This window comes from Trichosurus vulpecula, chromosome 6 (genome assembly GCF_011100635.1).
Source record: "Trichosurus vulpecula isolate mTriVul1 chromosome 6, mTriVul1.pri, whole genome shotgun sequence".
Lineage (NCBI taxonomy): Eukaryota > Metazoa > Chordata > Mammalia > Diprotodontia > Phalangeridae > Trichosurus > Trichosurus vulpecula.
This window is the reverse complement of record NC_050578.1, coordinates 89,115,839-89,131,796: the sequence shown is the minus strand read 5'-3', so window position 1 is coordinate 89,131,796 and position 15,958 is coordinate 89,115,839. Positions and strand designations below refer to the sequence as shown.

At 36.0% G+C, this 15,958-nt stretch overlaps 1 pseudogene; it reads left to right on the top strand.

The window, feature by feature from the left end:
• Positions 1-2,009: 2,009 nt before the first annotated feature.
• LOC118854674 lies at positions 2,010-4,849 on the top strand (annotated as a pseudogene).
• Positions 4,850-15,958: the final 11,109 nt, after the last annotated feature.

Genomic DNA, 15,958 nt, shown 5'->3' with positions numbered 1-15,958 from the left:
ATTCTCTCTATAACATGTCTGATAAGCGTCCATTGAGCTCCACTTGAAGGTCTCATATAAGCAAGAATCCACTAACTCCCAAAGCAGTCAATTCCAGTTGGTTATCTCTAATATTAGAAGCATTTTTCTTTGTTTTTCCCTTTATCACTTGTTTAAATTGAAATTTACTTCGTTGTATCCTCTATCCTTTTGTCCCCCTGATTCTGCCTTGTAGGAGTGGATGAATCAGAAAAAAATAACCCCTTTTCCAAATGAGGGCATTTGAAAAACCTGAAGGCACTTGTCTGTCTCACCTAAGTCTTTTCTGGTCCTATATATAGCCTTACTTCCCTTGTCATTCCTCACAAGACATGGAATAGAGGCCCTTTAACACCCTGATTGTCCTTCTTAGGACACTGTCTTTATCACATCTCTTCCTAAAATGTGGCACCCAGAACAGAAAATTCCAAATGCATGCTGACTGCAAGAACGTAATGTCCTTATTAAATGTTTTTTTTCCAGATCTATAGAGATCCTATTAAATAATAGAAAATGTTCTACCCACAATAGTGCACAAGTATGCTTTCCAAATATTTTACAGAGAAGTTATCATTTAAACAGTTTTCTTATGAAATATTTTTAGACAGATACCTGAGATCTGAAGACCTTATTTAGAATTTCTTCAATATATGGTTACAGCTGACATTAATTTATTGTCCAGCATGTTAACTATAACTTTTAAAATTACTACAATAGTATATGTTGAACAAACATATGTGACACCAAGTTTAAGATAAATTGCTGTTGCAAATACATTTAGGCTTTTTAAAAATTAACTTCAGTGATGTAGCAAACTGACTTGTGGATCAAAGCACAAGAGAAAAAATTTAAATTGGAGTTATAATAACTAGAGTTATGATAACCAGAATCATGTAATCAATAGTGCACTGGATACTACATAAAATATTTTCTTTTATTTTTTCATTAATTATATTGCAACTCAAGTATGTTGGTTATTTGGAAAGCATTTGTTTGACTATAATCAATCAGAATATTGTCAAGTAGTAACAACAGGACAAAAATCCAATGAAATATTTCCCTATTGTTGTAATGTCATAATGTTTAGATATGATTTAATTCTAAGAAGCCTATGTAGGCTTTCAAAAACCAGCTCTTTAAGTAAACCTTCTGCTAGCCTTAGCAAAGGCTATGCCCAAATGTCACACCGCAGTCTTTAACTCTCCACTAGCTCTTTTCTCTAGGCTCAAAGGAAGGAATTTGTTACAGGTTCACTCTAATTCAAATCATTAGAAAGTTCAAAGGAATGGGCTATTTCCATTACGAAGTAGAATGGAGGGGGGTATTTGAGTCACCAATACATATTCTTTAAGAAATGTGACATATTTTGACAACGCATACAACGTGTTTCTAGAAACTTTTTAAGGGGCAAGGGAGGCAACAAGCATTTATTAAGTGCCTACTACATGCTGAGCACTGTGCTAAATGTTTTGCAAATATGATGTCATCTGAGATGTTTGTTTTGCCAGCAGATCAATGATTCAATGATTGATTAAATAGTCCCTCATTTGCCCTCCACAGGCCTTTTTTTTTCTTTTTAAAACTGGCATATGTGCTTAGAGAATCTGGCTTGTGACATTCCAGGGTAACTACAGTTCAAGATTATGGAAATTTAGAATTATCTGACTCCCCTCAGTAAGGATGGTATTCAGTTTTAGCTCTGGGGACCTACAAAAAGGACATGGGTGCTCTTGTTACTGGGAAATTCCCCAAAGTCATTCAGTTTCATTCAACAAGCATTAACTACATAATACACCAGATGCATACCAGAAGCTTTTCTAGAGCTAGGTGAAAATAAAAACAGGAAGAGAAGAAAAGGGAAGGTTATTATAATGAGAGGAAAAAGGGATAGTTTAACAATGTATTAAATTAAAACTGATAGGAAAGGATAAACAAATGCTTTTTCATGTTCACTGAAGAAAGAATCGGAGGAAATGGAATTAAGTTACAGCATGGAGAGTAAGAGTTATAAGTGTAAAGAAGTTTCCTAAGAGTGGATGTTATTATTCTTTGGGATGGGATGTGAGGGATACTGTACAACATCAAAAATATAAAATCATTCTCATTTGCCCATTATAGCTTAGATAATTAAACCTATCCTTTCCAGACCTAGTATTTTTTGGATTCTGTGATTTGCTACTATGCAAAGAATGATTGATGTAAATAAAACTGCTCAAACATGTTATAGATGGAGGCAGGTTATTATAATGGTGAACAAAACTCTATTCTAAGCAGTGGACCCAAGTTTCTTCCCCGAAGGAAAGCCAAGAATGTTATGAAGGGGGTAGGGGAGGGGAATGGAAAGGGTGTAGCAACATGAGCAAGTGCCAATAATGAGAGGAAGGATAATGAGCTCATTAGTTCAAACCAACTAAATGTAAAGAAGATAAGAAGAGTGCTAAGAATGTGCAGGTGAAAATATTTCCAGAACAGAGGTTAACTAGGCTAATAAAATCACAAACATTTTCCACATTCATGTATGAAAGCACTATACATGCAAGGGACCATGTACACCTACTCATAATAGCAGAAATACATGATTACTAGGGTAGAGTGATTTGGTTTTCAGCTCTAGCTTTGCCAATATATGGTTGTATGACATTGGACAATGAAGGGGGTGAAGTAACTAAATAATTTCTAATTTCTATACTAAATTTATATGTTTTGTGTATGACATAATTATTCTTTTATGATAAATTGCACTTTTATAAGATAGATCATATATTTAGAGCTAGAAACTATAACTACCCTTTCTCATGCACTCCAATAGTGATCAATTCTTCTAGAATGCCATCAATCCCAAGGAGCTATAATTTCTTTCTTTTTATTATAGGGGGGAAGGCAGGGCAATTGGGGTTAAGTAACTTGCCCAAGGTCACACAGCTAGTAAACGTGTCAAGCATCTGAGGCTGGATTTGAACTCAGGTCCTCCTGACTCCAGGGCTGGTACTCTACTCACTGCGCCACCTAGCTGCCCAGGAGCTACAATTTCATCAACATGAGCATGCCCTCCAACAATGCAGATCGCACCCAATTCGTATCTGCCTTCACTATAGGATTATGATTTTTTTTTTCTGTGACCCAACCCCATAATTTCATCACAAAGGTCTTAGCAAACATGTTGAGCCTTCCTATCTTTCCTTCTCCATCATGAGGACATGCCAATGGAGAATATGCTCTTTTAATTGGTTATCCCCAATGACAGTCATTCTATGTTTATAAAATTCTCTCAGAAATTAAGTACTACCCTTAATGTACTAAATTAGCCATATATATTATCGGAGGACATATTTCTAGACAATAGAGTCAGTAAAGGTATAAATACACACTTAGGGCATTATTTAATATATAACCTCCCCCAAATAAACAGAACAAAACAGCAATAATATCAATTTGGTTATTTCTTCCCTAGCCTAGAATTGTTCCAGTTATAAATTTTCTTTTTCTGCCTTTACAATTAAATATAGAAAAGTGGGGAATGGAGGGGCTGTCATCTTCCAAGTAAACATTATATCTGAATTATATTTTCAGATGATAAATTACTGAACATGTAACATCCTAATAACTGATCACTATTTCAATCAAGTAATGCCTAAGAGTCTAATTTATAAAACAAAACCATTTACCAATTCATGATAGCTATCTGGATCTTGTAAGCAATTTTAAAAAAAATGAGATTCATTAGCGCTGACTTTAGAAGCTAACCCAGTTTAACCCTGTATAATGAACATGGGACATAAAGTAGATGGGACATAAAGTACATGTTGGAAAAATACTCTTCTCCTCATTTCTTTATCTTATTAGGAAGGAACATTCTCTATTCCCCACCCACCCCCACCCGCTGCCTCTTACTTTCTTCAATTCATTTCTCATTTCAATTCAGCAAGCATTTTAAAAATACCTGTTTGTGTCTGGCACTGTGCTAGGGAGACAAAGATAGAATGAAATAATCTCTGCCCTCAAGGAGCTTACATTCTCCTTGGGGTATAGAAAATGCATGCGTACAAGTAAGCATGAAGTATATACAAAGTAATTCCTGGGGCCAGGCACAAGTCTCATTAATGTAAGGGTTTGTTTGTCAGGGCTCAGAGGGCACAACGGAAGGGTAAGGAGAATAGAACTGGGATACTGGGAGGAATGGAGCAGATGCAGCTTGGTATAAAGGAACAATTCAGAAGTTCAAGGATACTAAGTGGAGCCATAGGACTGTTACACTCTTCACAATAGCAAGGGTTGTGTTGACTTGATTATCAATTCCTGCTTTAAAAAATGTATATTGAGAAACCTTGGTTGGCACTAAGAAAGGGTCACTGGGATACGAGGGAAGCACGTCTGCCCCGTTTGAAGAGCGAAATGGGGTGGTGCCTTGCAGGATGCCCTGGGGCCGGTGGTACCAGACACTAGAGGTGGTGTTTATTGAGGTCCAAGAGCCACCAGGCACTCGTGCTTAAGAGACCCAGTGCAGCCTGCAGAGTCGGCATGTGGAGCTAGCAGTGAGGGGCCAGGAGATCCTCACAGGCAAACTCTTTAGCTGATGAGGGAATGTGAACATTAGAGCACAGAAAAATGGTCCCCATAGTGCTTACCAAGATAAAGAGAGATGCAGCAAATTGTTGGACCTCTCTCTTAGAAACCGGAAATGCAGCTGATCCCTGGGTACAGGACCAAATGCAAAGGAAACTTATTGTGGAGAGATTCCAAAAAGAAAACCCCGCTTTTGACTTCAGTGGAGCAGAAATCTCAGGAAACTACAGTAAAAGGTAGACCAGATTTTTCTAGTCTTGAAAAATAAAAACTGTCATTTTTAATTATGTTCCATGGACCCTAGAAGATGTTGCCAATGTAAAACGATTGGATTATGTGATTGAAGAAAATTTCATTTGCCTACACAACTGAATGAGAATTGTAAAAAACAAAACAAAACATTTAAATATGACTTCAAAGAATGCATTCAAAATGTAGATTTACACAGAAAACATTTTGAATTTCAATGGAAACTGTTTTGGAGAAATGGTCTTTTTTTTGGACTTATCTTGCTCAGCAGGACATTTTAAACCGGTCTTGAACTCTTATTAATTTGTTAGACAGTGGGCCATAATCATGCAAAGCTCAAGTGCGCCTTCAGGGGAAATTAAGTTTTTCTTTGGAAAACTGTAACTCAGAATAACTGTCAATAAAGCTTTCTAATTCCAAGAATAGGATAGCTGTTACTGACCAATTTCAGAGTACCAAAGGGAAATGATTCACCTTAGTGAAAGTCCAATAATGATGGAAAAATAAAAAGTCTGATTCTTAAATTGGTAAAATACTCCTATGAAATGTAGCTCTGTTTCAGTTTTTTATGGATATGAAGGAAGAGGGAGATAAGGAGTTAAATTAGCAAAAAGAAAATGCAGTTTAAAAACATAATGTAAACACAGTATCTTTCTTATGAACCTAAATGTAACCCAATAAACAAATTTTAGCAATCAAAAAATGTATATTGCAGGAAAGGGGGAGAGAGAACATACAGAAGCAGCAGAGAAGAACTTAGTGCGTTTGAATGACATTTCTGTAAATACATAAGCTCAGTAAAAGGTGAACAAGAAGGCAGTTTTATCCCAAATTACAAAGAGTAAATGAAAGAGAAACTTATTCCATCCTGTTCAATAAATGTGCTAACATACAGTCAATGCTTGACCATCTGTACATAGCTTGACTCTTTTCAAGTTTACTGGCAATTACTATGTTGCTTAATTGTCCTTTTAATTTCACAACTTTATTATGAACTTATAAATTTTCATTCCAATAATTACAGGAAGTATTGTACTCATTGGTTTTAAACTGCTTTAACACAATGAATCTTGTTCAACAAATACCTTCTAATTACTTTTAGATTCCACTGAGGAAAAAGTCCACCCTCCCAAAAAAGTTTGCCAGAGGAAAGGAATGATGCTGCTCCTGCTTTGCATATGAAATATGATATGACTTTGTGTGTGTGTGTGTGTGTGTGTGTGTGTGTGTGTGAGAGAGAGAGAGAGAGAGAGAGAGAGAGAGAGAGAGATCTGACCTCGAAGTAGAAAAGACGAGTTCAAATTGCATCTCATTCAATTTATACACCAGCTGTATAACCCCAAGTAGAGTATATATCTCTTAGCCTTACTATCTTCATGTATAAAATGAGGAGTTGGACTCAATTCCCTCCAGCTCTAAGTATATGATCCTACGGGAATTGAAATGAGCTGGAGGAACAGCATGAATTGTTGCCTAGAAAATTAGACTCTTCTTTCCGTAACTTTGGATACATTCTGATACTGGCATATACAGACTGTATCCTCCCCCACCTTTTAAAATTATAATTTTAATTACTCATACCTCTGCAAACAAATAATGAAAATACAGGTCCATGAGTTCATAGGATTGAGATCTAGAAAAGAACTTAGAATTCACCTAGCTGAATCCCTTCACTTTACAGATGACAAAACTGAGACACAGAGGCGTAAAATGACTTTCCAAAATCCCATAGTCAGAGCTGGACTGGATTTGAACCTATATCCACTGGATTAAAAAATAAAATAAAATACAGTTTTAAAAGTTGTTTGTACATCAAAATTTAAAGAGAGGAAAGACCAACAACAAACTGATGATGTCCAGTCTAAGAATAAAATGGGACTTTCATAGCTACTTTCTTTTAAAGGGTAAGCTATGTGCAAAAATCTGCTGTCAGTGAACAAAACTGGCAGCTCTTAAGGCAAATATATATCTGAGAACCATTTCAGCTTGAAATATGTTTAAGATTCAATAGTAATTTTTCAAGTTATTATGTACATTATCATAATAGGAAACATCAAAATAAAATGTTTGATTAATGAAGCGCATGAATTACAAAGAGCAAAAAAAAACAAAAACAAGTAAGTGACTAAGAAACTGAGGTCTATACTTGACAATGATTCCCTGGTTATGAGAGTAGGAGGCTTTACACATTATTTTGAAAAAAAAATTCTCTTTTTTTTTGTAAAGCAATATACATCTCACCAAATTCACAAGTGCCACTATTGAAGCACACTATGAAATTTGTTATTTTTAACATAGCTAATAATAATAATCAGAACATTAGGCATAGAATTTTTGAGCATTTTCTACAATTAGTATTGCTTTAAAAATCTATTCATAATTCTTGCATTGCCAGCACCAATATTTCCTAGCTTATCTCTTAGCAGAGTTTGCACAACACTCTTAAAACTATGGCCAAAATGTTATAAGGTACTGAAATTTATTGTAAGATGTAATTATATTGTAAATACACTACAGAAATATACTATCTACACAGTTAAAAGGTCTACTTCAATTTCCTATACTTTGTTGTTCCTTGGATGATATCATCAGCAATTCACCTGACTTAATGCATAAAAATCACTAAGGATTCTAATAAGTTTTTTCCTCAATTTTCCTTACGTGCAATAAATATTATAATGCTTCCATTATAAAATATAAATTGAATGTTTAGCACAACTTCTACCTTTTAAAAGTTATTATTTACATATGAAACCAGTGCCTTGTTAGAATCTTCTGGTAATGTGCTTTTCTCATATCTCCTCGTGGCTAGGAAGGCAAATGGATTCACAAAGTATGTGTTAGTCAAATTCTGGCTTTATAAGTTACTAAAGTACTGGAAAGACTTTGAGTAGAGGAAACCTAGTGGATTACATTTCTTTCACTAGATGGTTAGTCAGAAGGCTGGGCACATGGACGGTATTTTTGAGGGTTGCTTATGGGGAGGGTCACTGTAATTTATTAAGCCACCTACCATGGTGTGGAGAAGCTATACTAGTCATCTGAAAAAGGTGTGCCTACCCTGACAAAATATAGTATTAGAAATAATTGTAACAATGACTGACATCTGAACACTATAAAATGCTCTAAGAGTTGCAAAGCACATTACATATATAGCCTCATTACTGCCCCACCACAACATTAAGTAGGTCCTAAAAGTATCATTGTCCCCATTTAAAAGCTGGGGAAACAAAAGCTAAGAATATTTAGGAGACTACCCATGGTCATGACAACTAATAAGGGTCAGAACCCAAGTTACACAATCACAAAATTTTGTAGTTGGAAGAAACCGCAGGATCCATCTAATATAATTTAGAATTAACAAGAAATCCCTACTATAATACAATAGTCGGGTGGTCATCAGCTTTACTTGAAGACTCATAAAGGAAAGAAACTCAACATCTCTTCAGGAAGCCCATTCTACTTTTTAACAGTTCTAACTGTTAGGAATGTTTTCTTTTTTATCATGCCTAAATTTCCCTCTTTTTAACTTTGACCCATTGCTTCTGATTTTGCCCTTTGAGGTCAAACACACACAAAAAATGAATCTTTCTTCCACGAGACAGACTTTCAAATGGTTAAGTATTGTTATCATATCCCACCTAAATCTTTTCAGACTAACCATGCTCCGTTCCATCAACCAAATCTCATATGATAGGGACTCAAGATTCTTCATCCTGTTTGCCATCCTATTGCCACTCTCCAGTGTATCAATGTGTTTCTTAAGTTATGGAGACTTGAACTGACCATAATATTGCATGTGTAATCTGATTAAAGCAGAGTACAGAGAACCTCTCACCTCCTTACTCTTAGAAGCTCTGCTTCTTTTAACACAGCCCAAGACTGCATTAGATTTTTTTTGACTGTTTCATAATTGTTGATTTGTTCTTTAACATGGCATATGAGATTTGGAAAGTATAGTTTCCCTCTCAACAGTATGTGCAAATTCCTTATTTGGGCATTCAAGGTTCTAATAATCTGGCCTCAATCCACTTTATCTCAAACTCTTTCCCTTCGCATACTCTATTCTTTAAGCAAAAGGTGTTATTTATTCCCTTAATTTCCTCCGCATTTTCTTTCCTCTATGAGCTGGACAGCATGAAAGAGTACAAAAAGCATTACCACTGGAGTCTGAAGACACATGTCCAAATCTTCCCCCCATACAATTGTGTGAGCTGGGAAGCCAATTACCCTCCTGGGCTGCTAGTTTCTCCTCTGTAAAATGGGATTTAGATGAACTAGGAAGTTGTTTCCAGTATTAGAACAATGATTCTATGATATCTTCTCCTCTCGACACACCTGAATCATCTTTTGTTTAAATCCCTTCCATTTTGATATGGTAAAAAATTATAAGTCTTTATATAGTTCACCTTAAATAGACCCCACTTTGAGATAACAGTAAAGGGAAGAAGTTCTTAACTCTTTGTGTCATGGACCCTCAGGCAGTCTGGTGAAGCCTAGGGATGCTTTTTCAAAATCATGTATTAAATGAACAAAATAAAATACATAGGATTGCAAAGGAAATTACTTGTATTGAATTGAATCATAGTTATTAAAAAAAGTTCTTAGACCACAAATTAAGAACCCCTGGTATAAGCAAATGAGCTTTGGGCTTGGTCAGGAGGACTGGCTTTAAGTTTTGTTTGCCTTTTACTAACTGTGTGAGCATGGCCAAGTGATTTGGTGTCTCCAACATTGATATACCTTCCCTATCAAATGGAAGCTACTCATGCTAAGTACCTCATTGCATTGTGATATGGAAAAAAGTACTTGGCAAAGTGCCATACTCAATGCAGTATTTATTAAGTATCTATCATGTGTAAATTTAGTTATTACTAGTCCATTTAGTTTTGTTTTTTGTTTCTCCCCCCCCACCCCATTGGCTGCCTCTAAGTGCCCTGTTGCTAATGCTAAATATTGTAGTGAAAGGATCTTACCATTTTATTACATCCTTTATGTTTACATGAAAAAAATGCCATTTTTTCCATACAGTTATTTTATGATTCATTTTGGCTCAATTTCAACCAGAAGACAGATTACAGATCCATACCTGGAATGCAGCTCTAGCACACAACAGCCTCATGATGTTGTGTCCCCCACTACCCCCAATCAGGAAAATGTGTTTCCAGTATGCAACCTGCTTTGTCTTGCAAAATTCTTTGCCTTTTGAAGCCAAGACTGGTGCATAATGTTTTTTGTACCAGATCTGCAATTATAAAAGTGTAGGGAATATCTGATAAATTTTTGTGCCAATGCAGATCAGCAACTTCTTGGCAACTTTGAATTTCCTGAGTAAATGAGAGGGAAAATAAGCTTTTCTAAAATCACAGAGTCAGTACATGGAAGAGGTAGGATTCGAATCCAAGGTTGTCTGGCTACACAATGCTGGTTCTCTCTGGTATATAAGTTAATTTGTATTAAGTAGCAAAGAGAACAAATTCTTATTGTATTCTTATTGTTCTTTGACATTTGTAACTCCTTTTCTTTGTTTCCTGAGATATATCTAGCACAAGGATACTGAGACTTGGCTGCAAAGCTCCAAATTTAGCGTATATGAACAGAACTTCCAAACCTTCAGCAGAGTAGCTACTTGTGAAAAGTAATTAGTTAACATAGGAAGCTAACGAAGTCCAATATGTCATGAGGGTTTAGATCCTCCCTTGGCCATCCTCCTACATGTTTTATACACACACACACACACACACACACACACACACCACAACTACACTGCTACAACTAAACATCACCCTCTTACTGCTTGCTTTCAGAATGCTTTGTGGCACTTAGCTTGGGCAAAAACATTCCTAGTTAGGGCTCTAAATCTATTGATTCTATGAAGAAGACAGTGGAAATATTATTCCCATTTCTCAGATGCAGAAACTAAGCCTCGGAGAAGTTAAACTACTTGGCAGACATAGAAAACTCCTCTGTAACCTGTTCTGAAGAACTGGTAATTTTTATAATCTAACCATTGACAAATTTCCTTTATTTTTTTCTAGTAATAATGCATCTAGAAAAGATAGACAATTCTCAACACAAGGTATATTATTTATCATACAGGCTTTCTTGAAATGAAAATTTATTGCTACATATTTTGAATCCTCTCCTGTGTTTTGCTATGCACACATGATTATTTTCTTTCTTACTTTATATTTAAGTTTCAATATTTAAGCTTATGATATGTTTTTGTTTCTTTTCTCTATTTTGTATTTGTGTTCTGGTAAAATTAAAAACTGTTTTAAAAATAATGCATTTAAACATTTTCCTTTTAATCATTTTTGTGGTTCAATCATTTTTTTATTCTTGTCCAACTCTTTGGGACCCCATTTGGGGATTTTTTGGCAGAGATACTTGAATGGTTTGTCTTTGCCTGTTGTGCCCTGCCCCCTCCCCAGTTTACCCTCCATCTTGCCCCAGCTCACCCCACTGTTTGTGCTCCCATCTCCACGGAAATCAGTTTGTGTTCTTTCCCTTTAAATAACTTGACCCTACCCCTGCTCAGGGCACGGTCTTTACTCTGAACAGTCGAGAGCTTGAATAAATCCACATCAAAATTTATATCCGGGTCTCACTCGCCCTTTTTTTTGGCACAATATGCCTCCTACAGCTTATTTAACAGATGAGGAAACTGAGGCAAACAGGTTTAAGTTACTTGCCCAGGGTCACACAGCTAGGAAATGTCTGAGGTTGGATTTAAACTCAGGAAGATGGCTCTCCCTGTCTTCAGGCCCAGAACTGTATCCACTTGGCCACTTAGCTAATCATTAAAGATGCTATTTATATACAATTTAAAAAATATATATGACAGTTTCCTTACAATATTTAGCTATATATAATATATAACATTTTTATTCATTTTATTTTTAATTTATGGAAATCAAGTATTTCCATAACATAGTATAATTTAAAAAAAGATGATTGTACATGAAACTGCAAACCTACTATGGACAACTTTCTCTTCCTTTTAATATATAATAAAGTTATGTGTAAATTTCTTCTTTTCTTTTTTTTCTTCCCTCCCTGCCCCACTCTAGATATGACTACCATTAGACACAGATAAGTTTATATATATAAAATCTTTTTGTACACACTTCTATTTATCAGTTCTTTCTCTGATACAAATAGCATCTTCCTTCATATGTCCTTTGTAGTCAATTGGGGTATTTGTAATAGTCAAAAAGATTTATTCACTCAAAGTTTTTCTTAAAACAGTATTGCTGTCACTGCATAGATGTTTGCTGTTTTTGGTATTCATTTGTTTTGTGGTCCAGTTCCTTGACTTCATTGCTTTAGGAAGTGGGTTGGAAACTCCCTCCGCAGGTGCAACTTATCAGCAATTTATCTGTCACTTAAAGTCTTATAGAGTTATGCGGGACCGAGGTGAAGAGGTTCTCAGGGGAGTGTCAAAGTGAGAGAGTCAAAGTTGGAACTTAGACTGGTTCTCTATCTTTTTGCCCCGCAGTTTATCAACATGTATTGTCCTTAAATGCAGATTTGACTAATGAAATAACACTTAATCACATTCTAAAACATCTTGACTCTTTTTTCTGACACCTATTGGTCAAAGTTTCCCCGAATTCCTGTGTGCTCCAGCACTACTTCCTCCCTTGCTCTAAGACCTAAGCCTGCAGTAATGGACTCTAAGCTGATTGCCAGCCTTATCTTAAATTGCCCCTGTCTAATTCAGGTTTTTCTCATATAACTACTGACCCACTCCTTGAAAATCATAAATCCTCAACTAATTCCTGACATGGGGATTATTTAGGAACTTCATCTGTTGCGCTAAAGGAAAGTTACACTACTTGCAAAATTGAAACTTTATACACTCCTTGGCATCTCTCAACCTAAAGATTTCCTTTGCTAACCTTTTTGCCATTTTACACTTGACCATTCTAATGTACAATCCAGAAATCTAAAAACAGCCAGTATGTACAAAATGTATTTTTATTTTGAAGAGGGGGAAAAAAGCAACTACAGGAAAAAAAAAAAGATAGACACCTGAACACAGAAAAATTTAATTAGAAAGAAATCAGTAATTGTAACTTGTAATAACTCTCCAAGAATTCCCCAATTGGAAAGAAAATGGATAGTAGGTAATGATGACTGCAAATTTAGTAATTTAACAAAAACTCTGTGTTAAGTTATTCCCCATAGGCAGTGTGATGCTGCAGAAAGGTTTGGAATACAAGAACCTTAACTGAAACCCTAGCTCATCCACTTCTTTACAAAGTGACTTTAGTCAAAGGGGTTGACCTCTCTGTGCCTCAATTCACTCTTATAAAATAAGGGAGCCATGTTAGATAACCGCTAATGTCTCTGCCAGCCCTAAAGATGTGATCATACATTCTCTAAACAGTTGGTGATTACATTTACGTGCACAGTGGTAAACCCTTTTGTGACTGGTGAACCTGCTCAGGTGAACAGACTCACAATGACTTTCTACAAAGCAAGACAATCAGCAGAGACATGGCAATATCTGTAGTGATATCTGATCATCCACGTGGACTCAAATTAAGTCAACAAACATTCATTAAATGCCCACTATGTGCTAGTGTTAAAGGCAAAAATAAAACTGTTCTGGCCTGCCAGGAGTTACCTTCTACTCAAAGGATACCACCAGGGCATAGAAAAGAAAAAAAATGAAAGGTTGATAGATAGATAGATAGATTGATAGATACATAGATGAGAGATATCCATATAATAATACATATATATATATTTACACTTATGATATGTTACACATGTGTGCATATTTTTATATACATGCAGATGTTCATTGTGTGAAAAACAAACTCAGTAAATACAAATTAATCTCCATGTCAGGAGGAATAGAGGTGTAAACAACTAATAAACTCAGGATTTCAGGAAAGGCCTCAGGAAGGAAATGTCTCTTGAGCTAAGCCTTGAAGGGAGCAAGGGATTCTAAGATGTGGAGATAAAAAACTGTATAATTGGTTCATTTAAAATCACAGGTATAAAAGTCTTGAAAGAATCATGCTGCCATATTAGAAGTATGCAAACAGATGCAAGATGAAGTGTGCCTGATGAGTCAGCATTACAAGGGAAATGTCCATAGGAAACCTCCCCTTTCTGCTCCTCCCCACACACCTTTTTTTTTTTAAACATACTGGAGGAGTAGTTAATTAGTTGTGGATGAGATGATTTTTAAAGCATATAAGTTCTTTAGTCACTGAAGCCTAGCTGCAAGTAAATAGTGCCAGATTGTGTCTAAAGGGCCTTTTGAAAATATTTGAGGGGAAATATAATGCTAGGGAATTTGTATTTCCCAGTCCTCTTAACCTTACATCAAAAATAGCTTAAGCACAAGAGTCAAAACTTGAAAACTATAAAAGTACCTATCTCATTTGTCCATTAAGATTCTTGACATCTGTAGTGAAACCAACAGCAAGTATCTTGTGTGATCTGAACAGAGCATCGAAGGTAGGCTAAACACTCAAGCTCACTTGACAACAGACACCCATGGGGGTAAAATCTTCCTTTGTTCAACAGAGTTCTGCATCTCTCACTTGGCTTTCTTTGAAAGTTAAGAAAGAAGCAGGATAGCAACCTCCTGAATCCGATGAAAGAGCAGCATTCTGATTATGCTCACATTTTTTAGTAGCTGGGTGCTCTACCACTTCAGCCTTCCCATGTGTCTGTTTCCTTAATTATTAACAGAGTATTGTTGGATGGCATCATTGAGGAATTGTGACAGAAATTAATTTCAAAATATAAAATGTTAAGAAATAACCTGATACTAATGAAAAAAATAAATTCAATGAGAACAGGGACTAGATTAGCATTTTGTATACCTTTAAAGGTGGCTTAGGGTAGTAGAGAGGAGACTTAGTAGCAGGGGAAAAGACTGACACAGAAATAAGTACAGTAGGCAATTTTTTAAAAAAATTTTTGAGGGGGGAAGGCAGGGCAGTTGGGGTTAAGTAACTTGCCCAAGATCACACAGCTAATAAGTGTCAAGTGTCTGAGGCTGGATTTGAACTCAGATCTTCCTGACTACAGTATACAATTTTATGCAATAAGTTCATTTGAACTGAAAACTTAAAAAAAAGGGTTACTGTGAAGTCTGAAAGGATTGTTATCCAAATGAATTTGTCTTCCCTCAGCCCTCCACCGTTTTCCTTCTCAGTCTCTACTTTCTAGGCTTCCTGAGACTGAACTTAAACCTTACCTTTTGCAGTAGGCCTTCCTTTCTAGCCAGGCCCTGCTCCATAAGCCAGCACCTTTCCTCTGAGATTTACTCCATTTAAAAACTAGACTAACTCAAATGGCAAAAGAGTTCCAAAAAGCCAATGAGGAGAAGAATGCCTTGAAAGGCAGAATTAGCCAAATGGAAAAGGAGGTCCAAAAGACCACTGAAGAAAATACTACCTTAAAAATGAGATTGGAGCAAGTGGAAGCTAGTGACTTTATGAGAAATCAATATATTATAAAACAAAACCAAAGGATTGAAAAAGTGGAAGACAATGCGAAATATCTCACTGGAAAAACCACTGACCTGGAAAATAGATCCCAGGAGAGATAATTTAAAAATTATTGGACTACCTGAAAGCCATGATAAAAAAAAAGAGCCTAGATATCATCTTTCAAGAAATTATCAAGGAGAACTGCCCTGATATTCTAGAGCCATAGGGTAAAATACAAATTGAAAGAATCCACAGATCACCTCCAGAAAAAGATCCCCAAAAGAAAACTCCTAGGAATATTGTCACCAAATTCCAGAGCTCCCAGATCAAGGAGAAAATACTGCAAGCAGCCAGAAAGAAACAATTTCAGTACTGTGGAAACATAATCAGAACAACATAAGATCTAGCAACTTCCACATTAAGGGATCGAAGGGCTTGGAATATGATATTCCAGAGGTCAATGGAGCTAGGATTAAAACCAAGAATCACCTACCCAGCAAAACTGAGTATCATGCTCCAAGGCAAAATATGGATTTTCAATAAAACAGAGGACTTTCAAGCTTTCTCAGTGAAAAGACCAGAGCTGAATAGAAATTTTGACTTTCTAACACAAGAATCAAGGGAAGCATGAAAAGGTAAACAAGAAAGAGAAATCATAAGGGACT